The following is an 18,528-nucleotide window of genomic DNA, read 5'->3' on the forward strand; positions in this document are numbered from 1 at the left end:
TTCTGCCACCAAACAGAGATTTCTCTCACCAACAAAGCTTTTTTTTTTTCACTAACAGAGCTTTTTGTTGCCACTATACAAAGATTTCTCTTACCAAAAGAGATTTCTGGCACCAACATATCTTTCTCTTACCAGTAGAGCTTGCTGCCACCAAACAAAGCTTTCTCTCACTAGTAGAGTTTTCTGCCACCAACAAAGCTTTCTCTTACCATCATAGATTTTTACCACCAACAAGATTTTTCTCGTCACTAGAGCTTTCTGCCACAAACATATCTTTCTCTTACCAGCAAAACTTTTTGTCAAGGCTTCACACCCCAACAATATCCCACTTGAAGGCTTAAATAACTTACTCTTTATCCACCATTCAATTCTTCGTCATTCTTCAACCAATGTCTCTCTCCTGCCAACTTTCTCATTAAAGTTCTGGAAGGCCAATTGAAGCCATGCAAATCTTCAACTTATAAGTGGTAACTGTAACACTCGTGTTCCTAGACTAAGCATTAGTATGATGATGTAATAGTTAGGGTCAACAATTGTAACCTAATTTGAAGTAATAAAGAGGAATTACTTGAATATTATGTGAATTATGTGATTTTATGTGCATTATACTCATTTATAAGGTATAATAAATTAAGAATGAAAATAAGCGTTAGAAATAAAATAATAGATAGACTCAATATCTTTGAAGAAAGTTTTAGTGATCGTGACAAGGATTCTGAAGATACAAAGAACACCGAAATCCGAGTTATAACGAAGAAGTTATGACCTGTCGAAGTTTTAAGACTAAACCGGCACGGCACCGTGTAACGTAAAAGTGAATTTTTGATAAATTACTTTTTAGCCTTAGCAATATAAACGAAAGTCGTAGTATACATTAAACCAAGAACTACAAAAAGAACGTTCAAATCTGACTTCGTATGAGGAAGTTATGATTTTTCTAAGATTTAGCATAACACTGCACAATCCAGAATTTGAATTATAGATCGATCGATTTTTGCCGACACAACCTAAATGAGAATTGAAGATCTCATTAATAGGAGCTCAACGATAACAAGACAGTAAAAAATGGAGTCCGTATGTAGAAGTTATGAATTTTACACGGTCGTTAAATAGTGTAATTTTTTCATACTGTTAAATTTAAAATCGTTCAAGAATTAGCTGATGGAGTCAAAAGGAGAGTTGTATATCTTGTCAATACCTATGCGTGGATATAAATAACGTCGAAAACAGAGCTTGTATACGAAAATTATGGAATTCAAAAGTCGGGAGTGTGCTGTTGCGAAAAGGGTGACGTGGCTGATTCTGGGTCATTGCTTCCTCCCCACGCCTTACCACCAGATGGCGACATGTGGCACACCAACTCGATGAGTTGGAGGCTCAAACTCACCGAGTTGATCCATTTTTCAGCCTATAAATAGGATGCGAGAACACCTCATTTTCTTCACACCAAAGCCTTTTTTTTCTCTCTCTCTCTAACTTCTCTCTAAGCCCTCCCAAAGCCCTAGTAACTTCTAAGTGCTGGAGGAAAGCCCAGAGTGCTAGAAGGCTCTGAGAAAAAGAGCTTTTCGGCTCGGAAAGTTCTGCACCTGCAGAGCCCGGTTTCTAGCAAACCTCGCTGTAAGTGAGATACACTTACCCTACTTTAAATATAGCTTAGGTTTAAATTTATTATCGTTATTATGAACTTATTAACAATATATATTATAAAATATAATATAGAAAGTGTTACTATAATATTTTTTAAACTACTCGTGGTACGGGGAATCTCGTTTGAAAGGCTACATAGGGTTGTTGGATTTCAGAAGTGCTATAATGCCAAAATGGTCCTGCCCTCTGGTGTTTCATGTCTGGCCCGTGTCTGTGCATAGTGGTTGAAAAATATTATTTAGCATTTATGAAACAATATCGCTTGTAATTAGTCGCAATAAATATTAAACTAAAATCTAGTGGTAGTGATACTAGGTTCGTCGAAGGAAAATAAATTATTAGAAGCGAAGGAATCATCACTATAACAAGTGAGTGCACAGTTACTTTCATCTTACACATAGATATGAAGTATTTAATATAAATTACGTGATATGTGTACATATTATTTGTATTCCTGAAATCTATGTTGGATGAAAGATTTATACATGTTTTAAATGATTTAAACTGTATATGTTTTCTATATGTACGGATATGTTGGGTAGAACATGGATAGATGAAATAGTTGGTGTGTGATGAAATAAAATGATGAGATGCCTCGATGTTTACGATGATCCAGTCATCTAGCAGAGTATAGATGACGACCACAGACTATTCTAGACAGTCTAGTGGAACGCTAGCAAACTCGCAACCTGTAGGTGTTTATGAACGATGTGTTCACCGGTGTACTCCATCCCCTCATGGTTGCATTACGTACAATTATTACTGAGGAACCCCCTTAGCAGTAGTGTCCATCCCGATGAAAATCCTTAGGCTAGGTCCCTTGAGTTAGATGCTTTAGGGACATAAAGTGAGGATAACAAGATTATGTAATAGGGTTGATTGATGTGATGAACTTAATAAACATAATTATTGAGGGTTGAAAACCCTATGTGCTCACCAGACTCCCTAGCCTGACCCACTTAGTTTCTTGTATTACAGGTAGTGACACAAGAGCATAGATGTGATGATTGGATGAGAGTTCATGGATTATATGCCAGTAGATATAAATAAATGCTGTAAGACCTATGTTGTTTCGGTTTATGCTTTTGATCTGTATTGATAATGACATCCCGGGTTTTCAATATAATGAAATACATTTCTTCGGAAACGCTTTGATAAAATCTTTATCATATTTTTGGGAACAAATTCCGCAACAGTTTTCTTTAAAAGGTTACTATGATTTTTAAATAAAGCATAACAAATCGATTTTTTCTGGCTGTGAAATTAGGGATGTCACAGTAACCACCTTGGTGAACATATCTATTGGATTCTTCATTCTAAGGATTTTCTTCAGATTTCGTGTTCCATCATCTATTAACTCTCGAATGAAATTGTATCTCATCTGAATGTGTTTCATTCTACAATGAAACACTAGATTTTTCGCCAGGTGAACTGTACTTTTTTTTTTCACGATGTAGTACACAATCCTTCTGTTGTATTCCAAGTTCTGACAAGAAGTTCTTCAACCATATAAGCTCTTTGGTTGCTTCTATAAGAGCCACATATTCTGCTTCTATGGTTGAGAGAGAAACACTCCTCTATAACCTAGACATCAGCAGATTGTTATACCTTTAATTTTGAACATATAAAATGTCCTCTTGCTCGAATCCACACATACACCCAAATCTACATCGGTGAACCCTTCTAAGACCACCCTTTTCTTTTGAAAGATAAAGCAATCTCACATGTTCCTTTCAAGTAGTGTAACAACTTTACTCCTTCCCAATGCTGTCTTCCTGGATTTGACATGAACCTGCTCATAATTCTCACTACATGAGCAATGTATGGTCTTTAGCTTAGGTAACTTTAACTATATATTCTTTGTCATCTTACATCTTTAGGGAGTGCTTCGTTGAGAGTCTCAAATGACCCCCTAAGGTGTATTTCTGGATTTAACATCTGTCATGCTGAAATTTTCTAAAACTTTCTTAATGTACTTGGCTTGTGAAAGTTTTAATGTACCGATAACTTTGTTCCTGGCTATAGCCCAATATCTGATTAGCAGCTCGTACGTCTTTCATCTCCAACTTACTGGTCAACTGCTTCTTAGTTTTATTGATTTCCTGCATGCAGGATCCATCGATCAACATGTAACAACAAGATAATGTAAGAGGATTTGAATTTATTCAAATAACAGCAATGATCCATCTCACATTTTTTATATCCATTCCTCTACATGAAGCTATCAAACTTGAAGTACCACTGCCTTGGAGCCTGCTTCAAACCATAAAAACTCTTCTTTAATTTGAACACACTATTTTCTTTTCCAACAGTCTGAAAACCTTCATGTTGTGCTATGTAGATGTCTTTTTCTAGGTCACCAAAGAAAAAAGATGTTTTCACATCTAGCTGCTTTAGATGGAGATCTTCAAAAGCCACAATACCTAAAACCATTATGATTGTAGTCATCTTCACAATTGTGGAGAAGATCTCATTATAATCAACCCTCTTTTTTGTTGGAACCCCATGACCACCAACCTTGCCTTGTATCTTTTAGTGTCGTCAATCTCATCCTTAACCCCGAAACACCCACTTATTTTGTGGTGCTTTCTTCCTTAATGAGAGCTTGACTAAGGACCAAGTATGACTCTTGTCAAGCGAGCTCAAATCATCTTCTATAGCGTTCTTCCATTGTATGGATTCTTTCATCCTTAAGGCTTCTAGATAAGACTCATGTTCACCATTCTTTGTCAACAACAATAAATTTATTGAAGGAGAATACCTGACTGGAGGCCTTCGTAATCTAGTGGATCAACGGATGGTATGAGTTTTTGTCTGTGTATTATCTTTAATTTCATCCTTTGAACTATTGTCACCCATGCTCCCACTATCTTCCGGTTCATCAGTGCTCCCACTACTTCATGAAATTTCACTTATCTTTGGAGTACTAACATGTTTTATAATATTGTCATCTGGAATTTCTTCTACATCATCTTGTTCCTTCTTTTTTGGTTGTCTGTTATCGATGGGGATCTTTTCAAGTTCGTCCTTTTATAAAGCATTCTCATTGAATACCGCATCCTAACTTCTAATAATGCCTTTATTCTCATTATCCCAAAAGTGGTACCCAGGTCGTCCAACCCATAACCTATAAAGGTGCACTTTCTTGCATTCGCCTCTAGCTTGTATCTTTTATATTCTTTTACTTTTACATACGAGACACAACTAAAAACCTTCAAATGTTTGAGTGAAATCTCAAGGCTCCTCTATTGATTAAATATGTTGTGTTGACCGAACCTGCTCAGATGATCTTCAGTAAACCTGTATGCAGTCTCATGCTCTTTGCCCTTTCATCCAACGTTCGGTTCATCCTCTCTGCTACTTTATTTTACTCATGTGTTTTTGGAACAATATTCTGCATTCTGATTCCATGGTCTGTACAATAATCAACAAATTCTCGTCCTTTCATGGGTACACACTTGCACAAATTATACGGATAATTAATTAGGGAGGACGGAGTCGTAACGGGTTCAAGGAGTAGAAGGAGGAGCGGGAGGAGAGCAAGAGAGAAAGAGAGGGGTGTTGTGGTTTGAGGAACCGGCTTGAGGTTGAAACCAAAGCAAAAATTTAGGGAAGACGGGTTGGGAGGCTTCCTGTTTGGACGGGTTCGACTCCCTCCACGGTGGGTTCGGCGGCTTCGGTGGGAGGAGAGAAACGACTCCGTCCTCCCTTAATAGTTATTGTTACAAGAATGGTAGGAAAGTTAACAATACTCTCCGATATTCAGGAATATCGTCGAGTATTCTTATGCTCCAAGGGATAGATGTAGACCCTAGTGTTGTCTTGTTATTTTTGAATATGAAGTTGTGATCAAGTTAGTATTAAAGAGCTCTTGTTTAGTGAGAGTCATAGGATTGTGTTAGAATTTTGATGAACTTTTCGCTAACTAAATTAAAATAAAGGCAAAAAATAATAATATTGGGCTTAAAAGTGGAAAATTAATTTCGGAAATTCGCATGATTTTTTTAGCGGAAAACGTAGTCGTTTTGTGATATCTTCTTAAAAGTGGATTGTTGGGTACATAAGGTATCCAAAAATGGTTCATTTAGTAAAAAACTCATATGTAAATAAGTTAAATATGTATTTATAAAACATCATGTGTTCTTATATAAGTTTCATAATCTAGTTTGTAATGCCAAGACAAAACAGGTTCGACGGTTATAGAGCTGATACATATTTAAAGTAATACATTTATCTTAACGACAAATAATTAATTAAGTTTTTTTTTTCGTTTATTATTTTGTAAGAATTTATTCCAAAATCCATGACAATCTCGTGAAAATACATTTCAAATATCAGAAAACATAGTTAGGGATTGTTTGGTAATCTTTGAATGATTTAGCTGAAACGACCCAAAAATACGACCCAAAAATTTCGTTTTTCAACATAACCAAAAACCATAATTTGAGTGTCATATCATAAAACCATACATAATGCATCTCAAAATAATAATAAACCACGGTACGGAAAACTGTATCATATCCATGACATATAAAAATCAGGAACTAAATCAACTCCCAGGATGAAAGCTGAAGCTGTGGTGTGTGCAATGCCATCAACCCGAGCTCCTCCCTCTGCTAGCGGGAGTACCTGAAACCAAAACTGAAACTGTAAGCACGAAGCTTAGTGAGCTCCCCCAAATTACCACATACCATACAATAATATATATATCAAGCACATACTGGGGCCTTGCCCCCCTCCATCGGACCGAAGTCCGAAGCTGACTGACCGGGACCTTGTCCCCTACATCGGACCGCAATCCGAAGCTCACATCAGACCGAGTCCGAAGCTGACTGGGACCTTGTCCCCTACATCGAACCTGAGTCCGAAGCTGACATCGAACCGGAGTCCGAAGCTGACCGGGACCTTGTCCTCTACATCGAACCTGAGTCCGAAGCTGACATCGAACCGGAGTCCGAAGCTGACATCGAACCGGAGTCCGAAGCTAACTGATCATAACATAACGTATCACTTAGCATGAACACACATAATCCTGTCTGAGCCACGAAGGCTTCAAACATGCTAACTACTGCGTCGGATAAAGATCTGGATACTACTGCTAGCTAAACGGGCCGGCATTGTGGCCTTAGACCCGCTCCTACTGAAAAGGAACTCACCTCGTGAATTGGCTGCTGAGTGAATAGCTCTGAGGGCTAACTGCTGCTGCTCCGGTATCTCCCCGGCTACAAGTCCATAAACATACTCAATCAAATACTAAACACTGCACTGGGTAAAATGACTCTTTTACCCCAGGTCAAAGTCAACTCTCGGTCAAAGTCAACCCATAGTTGACCTGACTCGCCGAGTTGGGCCGCCAACTCGCCGAGTCCCTATTCTCACTCCTCGACTCAACTCGCTGCTACTCGTCGAGTATGGCATCGACTCGACGAGTACTCTCCCGATCCAAGAACTCAGACAGTCTTCATCCGACTCGCCGAGTCCTATGAACAACTCGACGAGTTGTTCTTGAGCTTAAGAAGATTGCCTTGGACTCGCCGAGTTGTATGAACAACTCGCCGAGTCACTCCATCACTGAGTCTACTCTCAACTCGCTGAGTCCACTCTCTAACTCACTGGATCCACTCGATACTGATAAAAACGAAGGAATCGGGGACTCGCGCCCCAACTCGCCGAGTCGTTCTTCCCGACTCGCCGAGTTGCCGCCATGCAACTGATTTTTACTCGATTTTGTTTGAATCCAACACATACAATTGATAGATCTGAGTCCAATAAGCTGATTTACCACGTAAAGTTTCCAACTTTACGTGTACAACCTCATGAATAAGGGAAATAAGGCTAAAAGATGCACAAAATGGGTAGATCTATGGTTATTATGCAAAGTAACTCCAAAAAGGCAGTAGATCTGGGCTCTACAACCCCCAATCATTCAGATCTAAAGATATCTCGACTTATTAAGGCATTCATGCAAACATAAGGCTTGGAACAAGCATCAACTAGATCCTAGGAGGGCTCTAATGGAGGTTTAAAGCATATAACAAGAGGGGAAATCCGAAAATACCTCAAATAACTCAGATTTGCCCTTGGATCTTTGCACTACACCTCTTCTCCTTGCTCCTTGCTTCTTCTCCTTCTTCAAACCTTCACAAAATGGCACAAAACACTTAGCTCACACAAGGGTGGATTAGGGTTCTTTCTCACAGTGTTCTCAGGGTGAGGGAGGCGAGAATGGGGCTATAAGGTGACTTAAATAGTGGGCAACCCGGGGATTTAGGGTTTCACCCAGTCGGATGGACTCGCCGAGTCAGGGATATGGACTCGCCGAGTCCCTGGCTCACACGTGCTCGAAGTCGCGACCCTACTCGGCGAGTCAGGCTATGAACTCGCCGAGTCCCTCTTGCAAAACTACAAAATAAATACCAAGGAATTACCATACCGGACACGGGTCGTTACAATTCTCCCCCACTTATCTCAGACTTCGTCCTCGAAGTCTGCTACGGCTGAATCTGCAAATAACTCTGGGTAGTGCTCCCTCATCTCCTCCTCAGCCTCCCACGTCCACTCAGACCCCTTCCGGTGCTGCCACTGCACCTTTACCAACTGAATTTCCTTATTCCTCAAGGTCTTGGTCTTCCGGTCCAGAATTGCGACCGGTCTCTCAATATAATTCAGGCTGCTATCAACCTGAATATCCTCTAGGGGAACGACTGCTGACTCATCCACCAGACACTTTCTCAACTGAGACACATGGAAAGTGTTGTGGATCTGGCTAAGCTCCTCAGGAAGATCTAACCGATAAGCAACCCGACCCACCCGGGCCAAAACCCTGAAAGGACCAATAAATCTGGGGCCCAACTTGCCCCTCTTCCGGAACCTGATGACACCCTTCCAAGGTGAGACTTTCAGAAGGACCATATCCCCCACCTGGAACTCCAAGTCCGAACGCCTCCTATCGGCGTAGCTCTTCTGCCGACTCTGAGCAGTCTGCAGTCTACTACGGACCTGCTGGATCAACTCAGTCGTCTTGAGCACCACCTCCGTGCTCCCGATGACCCGCTGACCGACCTCGCCCCAACAAATCGGGGTCCTACACTTCCTCCCATACAGCATCTCAAAGGGAGGTCGGTCAATGCTCGCATGATAACTGTTGTTATACGAGAATTCCGCTAACGGAAGGTACGTATCCCAACTGCCACCGAAATCTAGGACACATGCCCTAAGCATATCCTCGAGAGTCTGAATCGTCCTCTCGCTCTGCCCGTCTGTCTGAGGGTGGAAAGCGGTGCTGAAATGGAGACGGGTACCCATCTCGTCGTGGAACCGCTTCCAGAACCTGGATGTGAAACGGACATCACGGTCTGACACCACCGATACCGGCACTCCATGACGTGCCACAATCTCACGCACATAGATATCGGCTAACTTCTCCGCCGATATACTCTCCTGGATCGGGATAAAATGGGCACTCTTCGTCAACCGATCCACTACTACCCATATCGAATCCACTCCACGTGCGGTCCGGGGAAGCTTGGTGACAAAATCCATGGTAATGTCCTCCCATTTCCACACGGGAATGTCTAACGGCTGCATCCTGCCGTGAGGCCTCTGGTGCTCCGCCTTGACCTTCCGGCAGGTCAGGCATCTCTCGACGTACCAGGCGACTTCCCACTTCATGCAGGGCCACCAATAATCAGGTCGAAGATCTCGATACATCTTCGTCGCTCCTGGGTGGATAGAAAATCGAGACTTATGAGCCTCGTCCATCAATACCTGCCGTACCCCACCCCAGTACGGTACCCATACTCTACCATGAAGCGTCAACAAACCCCGACTGTCGTAATCAAATGAAGCTACTCGGCCCACGATCCTCTCACACTTCTGTCTCTCCTCCTTGAGACCCTCTACCTGAGCCTCCTTGATCCGCTCCAACAACGGAGTGATCACTGTCATCCTCAAACATAGATCCCTGATAGGGGCCGCCGACACCTTGCGGCTCAGGGCATCGGCCACCACATTGGCCTTCCCTGGATGGTATAGGATCTCACAGTCGTAATCCTTTAGCACATCCAACCACCTCCTCTGCCTCATATTCAGACTCGGCTGATCCATAAGATACCTCAAACTCTTGTGATCCGTGTAAATAGTACAACGGACCCCATAAAGGTAATGCCTCCAAATCTTGAGGGCAAACACAACTGCCCCCAGCTCCAAATCATGGGTAGGATAATTAGCCTCGTGAGGCTTCAACTGTCTCGAGGCATAAGCTATCACATGGCCTCGCTGCATCAAAACTGCTCCCAAACCTGTGATCGAGGCATCACAATAGACTACAAAGTCCTCTACTCCCTCTGGCAAGGTAAGGATTGGAGCCTCGCACAATCTCTGCCTGAAAGTCTCGAATGCTGTCTGCTGCTCCGGACCCCAACGAAATACCACTGACTTCTTGGTCAGTCGGGTGAGCGGCACTGCTATCTTGGAGAAATCCTGAATAAATCTCCGATAATACCCTGCCAACCCTAGGAAGCTCCGAATCTCAGATGGAGACTTCGGGACCTCCCACTGCATCACGGCCTCTATCTTGGCCGGATCTACCAAAATACCCTTCTGGTTGACGAGGTGACCAAGGAACTGCACCTCGCGCAACCAGAACTCACATTTGGAGAACTTTGCGAAAAGTCTCTCCCTCCTCAAAACCTCCAGCACCTCCCGCAGGTGCTCCTCGTGCTGCTCCTGCGTCTTGGAATATACCAAGATGTCATCTATGAACACTATCATTGACCGATCCAGCATCGGCCTACACACGCGGTTCATGAGATCCATGAACGCGGCTGGAGCATTGGTGAGCCCAAACGGCATCACCACAAACTCGTAATGACCATACCTGGTCCTGAAAGCAGTCTTCGGTACATCCTCATCTCTAACCCGCATCTGATGATATCCGGAGCGTAGATCGATCTTGGAGAACCAAGACGCTCCCTGAAGCTGATCAAACAAATCATCTATCCTCGGGAGTGGGTAACGGTTCTTCACCGTTACCTTATTCAACTCCCGGTAATCTATACACATACGATGCGACCCATCCTTCTTCCTCACAAACAGGATCGGCGCTCCCCAAGGCGAACTGCTCGGCTGAATGAAACCCTTGTCTACCAGCTCCTGCAGCTGTGTAGACAACTCCTGCATCTCAGGGGGAGCTAATCGATACGGTGCCTTGGCTATCGGAGCCGCACCAGGGATGAGGTCGATCCTGAACTCAACCTGTCTCTCAGGAGGTATCCCCGGCAAATCCTCAGGAAACACGTCCGGGTAGTCTCGAACAATAGGAACATCATCAACTGTCGACTTGCCCTTCTCTCAGGCATCCAAAACGTAAGCTACAAAACCGGCGCAACCCTGCTGAACATAGCGCCTCGCCCTTGCGGCGGAACAAAAGGTCGGTCCTCGCTGTGGCCTCTCGCCCTGAATCACCAACTCTCCCCCACTGGGAGTGCGAACCCTCACTAGCTGAAGCTCACAATCAATCACCGCCCCATTGGGGCTTAGCCAATCCATACCCACAATAACCTTATTCCCTCGCAGGGGAATAGGTACCAGATCCACTGAAAACTGCTCATCAAATAACTGAAGAGAACACCCTCTATGCACTCTGCCGACCCTCACGGTCCTATCATCCGCTATCTCAACCTCTAATGGACAATCCAACTCCCCTGGAGCTCTACTGAATCTCTTGCTGAGCGCAAGTGATACGAATGATCGGGTAGCCCCCGAATCGAATAATACCATAGCAGAGATGCCGTTCACCGAGAACAACCCTAAATAAAACATACAATCATAAGCAATATTCAATCAATAATAATAAAGAGATAAAGGGAAGATACATACCCGTCACCACATCAGGAGTCGCTCGCGCCTCCTCTGCTGTCATCTGAAACGCCCTACTCTTCGCCACTGGCGCATCAGCTCGGCCCTGCCGGCCATCGGTAATCCTCAAAGTAGCAGGGGCAGGTGCAGCCACCTTCCCTACTGCAGCTAAACCTGGACACTGGGACCTTTTATGTCCCCTCTGATTACACTGGAAGCAAATCAGATCTGATGCTGCAACGGCAGTAGCAGGAGCCGTACAATCCCTACTCAAATGTCCAATCCGACCGCACTTGAAGCAGCCGGAACTCCCTGCCTTGCACGCTCCTTCGTGCATCTTCCCACACCTACCACATCGACCGTGGCTCGGCTGTCCCCTGGACCTGTGATCTGAAACCCTGGGCTTTTTGCCCGAACCGCCTGAACCCGAAACCGCCTCCGGTTTCCTCTTCTTCTCCATCTCAAGATCAATCTCCCTCTCCCGAGCTCTAGCAATCATATCTTCCAGCGTTTTACAGCTGGACCGGCTCACAAACTGGCGGATATCGCTCCGCAACATCTCATGATAACGGGCCTTCTTCATTTCCTCATCAGCTACATACTGAGGAACGAGAAGAGCCCTCTCCCTGAACTTGGCGGTGATCTCCGCCACTGTCTCTGTAGTCTGGGTGAGGTCCTGAAACTCCCTAGCTAGCTGTTGCACCTCAATGACCGGTGCAAACTCCGCCCTGAACCTGGTAGAGAAATCAGCCCAGGTCATGGCGTCCAATGCTGCATCATCCCCAATGGCATGCCCGACCTCCTCCCACCAATCTCGTGCCCTGTCCTTCAAAAGACAGGACGTCAATCTGACCTTGTCCCCCTCGGGACATCTGCTAGTGCGGAAAGCGTTGGCCACATCCGCCAACCATCTGCTGCTCGCTATGGGGTCTCGCACCCCATGATAGTCCGGAGCTCCACATGCCCTGAACTCCCTGAAAGTAAGGGTGCGCGACCCCATCATGGCCGCCACCTCGGCACGGAAGGTGCCCAATCTCTCATCCATCAGCTCTAGAATCCCCTCCTTGATCGAACCGAAGATCACAGGAGTCTGCTCTATAATGATGCGCGTAATCTTCGAAGAAAGAAACTCTCGGGTCTGCTCATCCATGCGCTCATCCCCCGAACCTGAACCTGATCCCTCCCCGGCACCTCCGCTGCCGGCTGCTGGTCTCGAACGCAGAACCACCATTCTGAAACACATCACAACTACATCAGAAAACAGAAATATCTTGAGGGATCATTGATACTACAACTAGCTTCCTGGTCTTGTCTCAGCCTTTCTTGATTCGAGTACGGATCCTCTGCTTCCAGTAGTACGGGCCCATACTACCTTCCACATCTATCCGTACTTTCTTCAAGAACTGCCCTGACTCCACCAAGTCACTTCTACTACTACTGATCTCTGCTACTCTCATCCTAGGCTTGCCCCAGGGAAACCTCAAACTCACTCAACTAGTCCTCAGCTGCTGCAGGTCTCCTTATAATGCTAATTAACCATCACCTGAACACCATCACATGTGACGAAGATCAGATAATCCTTCAAGTAAAAGACCCGTCCCTATAACGGTTGGACTCAAACAAGAGCTGCGCAATAGGGCCAATTCCAGCACTCTGGGATTATTCAACCCTGATCACATGTGATGTAACGTGTTCACCTAATGGCTAACTTCCATCACTCAGAACTCCCACAAAGCACGAAGCAAGCAGCATTCAGAATAAGGAAACATACTCAGGCAAAACTATTCTCAAAACGAGAAACTGATCTAGCATACAGTGCTAAGCTCATACTATCAGGCATAACCTAAACAGGCTATCCTACTGCTGTCTACTCATTACTAGCATGCAATACTCATAAAGATGTAACACATAAAGCAGGCACATAAGGCATCCTCCTAGATCCTTAGTCCTATACTAGCATGTTGTTCTATTGAACTGAAACTGAACAAATAACTTGTATGGGTAATTTGAGAGTACTTACTTGAGCTCGGCTGATCGCATGCACCACACCCTTATTTTGTTTAAAAATTTCTTTCTTTCTAAGTGCTTTCAAAATTCTTTTAGAAAACATTTTCTTTTTTAAAAATCTTTTTATTTCCCCTTAGTTTGAGTTCAGATACACCCGGAAGTGTATTCGAATCCCTCAAACCAGGGCTCTGATACCAACTTGAAACGACCCAAAAATTTCGTTTTTCAACATAACCAAAAACCATAATTTGAGTGTCATATCATGAAACCATACATAATGCATCTCAAAATAATAATAAACCACGGTACGGAAAACTGTATCATATCCATGACATATAAAAATCAGGAACTAAATCAACTCCCAGGATGAAAGCTGAAGCTGTGGTGTGTGCAATGCCATCAACCCGAGCTCCTCCCTCTGCTAGCGGGAGTACCTGAAACCAAAACTGAAACTGTAAGCACGAAGCTTAGTGAGCTCCCTCAAATTACCACATACCATACAATAATATATATATCAAGCACATACTGGGGCCTTGCCCCCCTCCATCGGACCGAAGTCCGAAGCTGACTGACCGGGACCTTGTCCCCTACATCGGACCGCAATCCGAAGCTCACATCAGACCGAGTCCGAAGCTGACTGGGACCTTGTCCCCTACATCGAACCTGAGTCCGAAGCTGACATCGAACCGGAGTCCGAAGCTGACCGGGACCTTGTCCTCTACATCGAACCTGAGTCCGAAGCTGACATCGAACCGGAGTCCGAAGCTGACATCGAACCGGAGTCCGAAGCTAACTGATCATAACATAACGTATCACTTAGCATGAACACACATAATCCTGTCTGAGCCACGAAGGCTTCAAACATGCTAACTACTGCGTCGGATAAAGATCTGGATACTACTGCTAGCTAAACGGGCCGGCATTGTGGCCTTAGACCCGCTCCTACTGAAAAGGAACTCACCTCGTGAATTGGCTGCTGAGTGAATAGCTCTGAGGGCTAACTGCTGCTGCTCCGGTATCTCCCCGGCTACAAGTCCATAAACATACTCAATCAAATACTAAACACTGCACTGGGTAAAATGACTCTTTTACCCCAGGTCAAAGTCAACTCTCGGTCAAAGTCAACCCATAGTTGACCTGACTCGCCGAGTTGGGCCGCCAACTCGCCGAGTCCCTATTCTCACTCCTCGACTCAACTCGCTGCTACTCGTCGAGTATGGCATCGACTCGACGAGTACTCTCCCGATCCAAGAACTCAGACAATCTTCATCCGACTCGCCGAGTCCTATGAATAACTCGACGAGTTGTTCTTGAGCTTAAGAAGATTGCCTTGGACTCGCCGAGTTGTATGAACAACTCGCCGAGTCACTCCATCACTGAGTCTACTCTCAACTCGCTGAGTCCACTCTCTAACTCACTGGATCCACTCGATACTGATAAAAACGAAGGAATCGGGGACTCGCGCCCCAACTCGCCGAGTCGTTCTTCCCAACTCGCCGAGTTGCCGCCATGCAACTGATTTTTACTCGATTTTGTTTGAATCCAACACATACAATTGATAGATCTGAGTCCAATAAGCTGATTTACCACGTAAAGTTTCCAACTTTACGTGTACAACCTCATGAATAAGGGAAATAAGGCTAAAAGATGCACAAAATGGGTAGATCTATGGTTATTATGCAAAGTAACTCCAAAAAGGCAGTAGATCTGGGCTCTACAACCCCCAATCATTCAGATCTAAAGATATCTCGACTTATTAAGGCATTCATGCAAACATAAGGCTTGGAACAAGCATCAACTAGATCCTAGGAGGGCTCTAATGGAGGTTTAAAGCATATAACAAGAGGGGAAATCCGAAAATACCTCAAATAACTCAGATTTGCCCTTGGATCTTTGCACTACACCTCTTCTCCTTGCTCCTTGCTTCTTCTCCTTCTTCAAACCTTCACAAAATGGCACAAAACACTTAGCTCACACAAGGGTGGATTAGGGTTCTTTCTCACAGTGTTCTCAGGGTGAGGGAGGCGAGAATGGGGCTATAAGGTGACTTAAATAGTGGGCAACCCGAGGATTTAGGGTTTCACCCAGTCGGATGGACTCGCCGAGTCAGGGATATGGACTCGCCGAGTCCCCGGCTCACACGTGCTCGAAGTCGCGACCCTACTCGGCGAGTCAGGCTATGAACTCGCCGAGTCCCTCTTGCAAAACTACAAAATAAATACCAAGGAATTACCATACCGGACACGGGTCGTTACATTAGCGTTGAATGTTTCAAATACCTGAATGCTTCAAAGGCTTTAAATGAAAATGATTATGAATGAAAACATGATATTTGGTAAAATGAATGCATGTGCCAAATTAAAAACATTACCATTTTAACTTTGTGAATGATTTTGTGTTGAATCAGAAAAAATTACATTCTAATTTGCTTTGGCACTTGCAACCAAAACAAAAGGGTTTCTTTTAATACATAGAGAGAAAAGGGCAAATAAAAAACACAAATTTTGTACGAAACCAACAATGGCTTCCTCATAACTAAATCAAAAACATTAATAAACGATATAATAAGTGAGTTTTCCTTCTTAAGCTTGGATAGCTCTTACATTACAAAATCCATTTTGAAACTCTATAACTAGTTGAAAAAGAAAGAGTAAATTGGTTTTCACTGACAATACACATAACGCATTTTATATCTATATAGTTATCTTATCATCTTCTTACTTTGTTTTGTTTTCTCAGGGTACAGAAATACGATTTTACCTAATTGTAATATTCTTTAATCCACACCAGCAATTCTTCCAACCCCCAAAGAAGCTATCAAATTCCTGATTACCCCAAGTCCCAACCCATAAAAAAAAAAACAAGATACAAGGATGTAATAAGTAAAATCAAACGTTTTATAAACAAAATAGAACTTCCAATTCAAATTTTCACTTGCATTGTTCAATATAAAAGGAATACTTCTAACCAGTGAAACTATAATAGTTAGTCTATCTTAAAATTAATAGAAAAAAGCATAGAACTCCTTGAATATGAACCGATCATAATCTAGAGCAAAGAATCGATCTCTTAACATCTTCTCCATCTCCGGCCACTCATGAATCGGTTGTTTACCTGTTCGCCGGCGGTGATTTTGAACTTCTTCCCACCATGACAAAACACCTTCTTCCAATCTGTTGGCTACAAGCTCCACTTGTTCGTTCTCCGGGATCTCATAAAACTCAAAATACCTTTTTACATCCATTATCCACTCACTAAGCTCATCAAGATTAAGATTCCCCTTATAAATAGGTATATCTACCTTTACCTTTGAACCAAACTCTTCTTCTTGATTTTGTCGTCTTACCTCATCTAGTTGCGTTTGCGTTTCTTGGTGGTTGCAAGACGGTTGTGGCGGTGGTGGTGGTGGTTCAAAGAACCCTTCGAATGAGTCACCGCCTTCACTTAGGTGATCTAGTTCCAGTTGTTGGTGGTGATGTTGACTGCAACATATTTTCTCTGCATCTTCTTCTTCTTCATAATCATGCTTTTGTTGTAACTTCTGCAACTCAAACACCATATTTTGCATAGGAGTGGTTAGTTTTTGGAGCAAGTGGATCATGGCTTCCAACGCTCTCATTATCTGAGGAACAATTTTGTATGTTACGTTGACACTCTCAGCCATTGCAATGGAGATAACCTTCCTCCGATAACTTCACAAATAGGGGGATTTTTTTGCTACGTATGTGATTAAGATATATAAAAAGGAAACCAATATCTTATGAGGTATTTATAGGCAAATAAAGGGTAACCCAAACGTAAAAGAGTCCTATGTCAACTAGAAAATAATAAAATATAATGTAAATTCAAAATAGGGTTTTCCAAATAATATTTTATATTTATCTCCACCCTTATAAGAGTGTATAAACATAACTAAATTTTGGTGGTAAGTACTCTTAACGAGAATTTATCGGAAGATGTACATAATTACTAGCAGAGTTTGATTCCAATTAAGCATTTAACCCAAATATACTTTCTCTTAGCAGTGTTTGATTGTACTTACACTTTAACAAAAATTTTAAAAATCTATGTCTTAGCAATCTAAATGCTTTATAATTTATTTATAGAGTAGAGATAAAGATTATGTAAATTTTGGTAAGTACTCTTATTAACGAGAATTTATCTGAAGATGATTTATAATTAGAGAAATTAAATTCCACAAAGTAACTTATAGGTTTTTAAATAGGGAAAATGACACTATACTACTATAGTCTTACAATATGTCACATCTAATCAAATCCCTAAACTATTTTTCTTGCTTTATAAGGCCATTCGATAGATTTTTCCCGGTCTAAATCACTTTGGACAAAATAAAGAGGTAAACTGGTTACCCCTTGTCATATCACTAAATTAATATGTCACATAGACAAAACTTCCTTTGACCATCTGCTCTTTCCATTGAGTGCCTTCTCATCTTCCTCTTCCCGCTTCCTCTTCTCCATTAACTGAATACATCATATGGGTAAAATCATGTAACATACATTGAGTTTATTTAGATATGTGTTGATGAATGTTCTAACAAAGATCAAGGTGTAGATATCGCGAAAGTTCTAGATGATTTTGGTTCCGTTCTTATTTTGGGAACCATCGTTTTTCTTAAACCCGAACAAGTTCATTAATCAGTCAAAAGTCACTTTGAATTGGTGTTCAATTCATATAATTTGTTCAAATTTTTATCAAATATGTTTTCGATTCAATTAGTGAACACAATCAATGGTTTAATGGTCGGAGAGGATATTCCGATGAAGGAGATGGAAGAGGTAGAGTGATGGAAGTCAGAAACTGACGAGAAAGCAAAAAATGGTATGGAGAGAGCTTTAGGGCGGATTAGGGTACCTAATGATGTAGAGACAAAATAATCATCTGCAATCAGCTTCAAAATGGTGTTCCCTAGTGATCTTCAATGTTGCCCTTTCTGCAAACACCATCGAATTAAATCCACAACAAATAACGATGGTAAGGATAGAAATTTCAATT

Source organism: Lactuca serriola, chromosome 1, assembly GCF_051521515.1.
Source record: "Lactuca serriola cultivar US96UC23 chromosome 1, Lser_US96UC23_V15, whole genome shotgun sequence".
Lineage (NCBI taxonomy): Eukaryota > Viridiplantae > Streptophyta > Magnoliopsida > Asterales > Asteraceae > Lactuca > Lactuca serriola.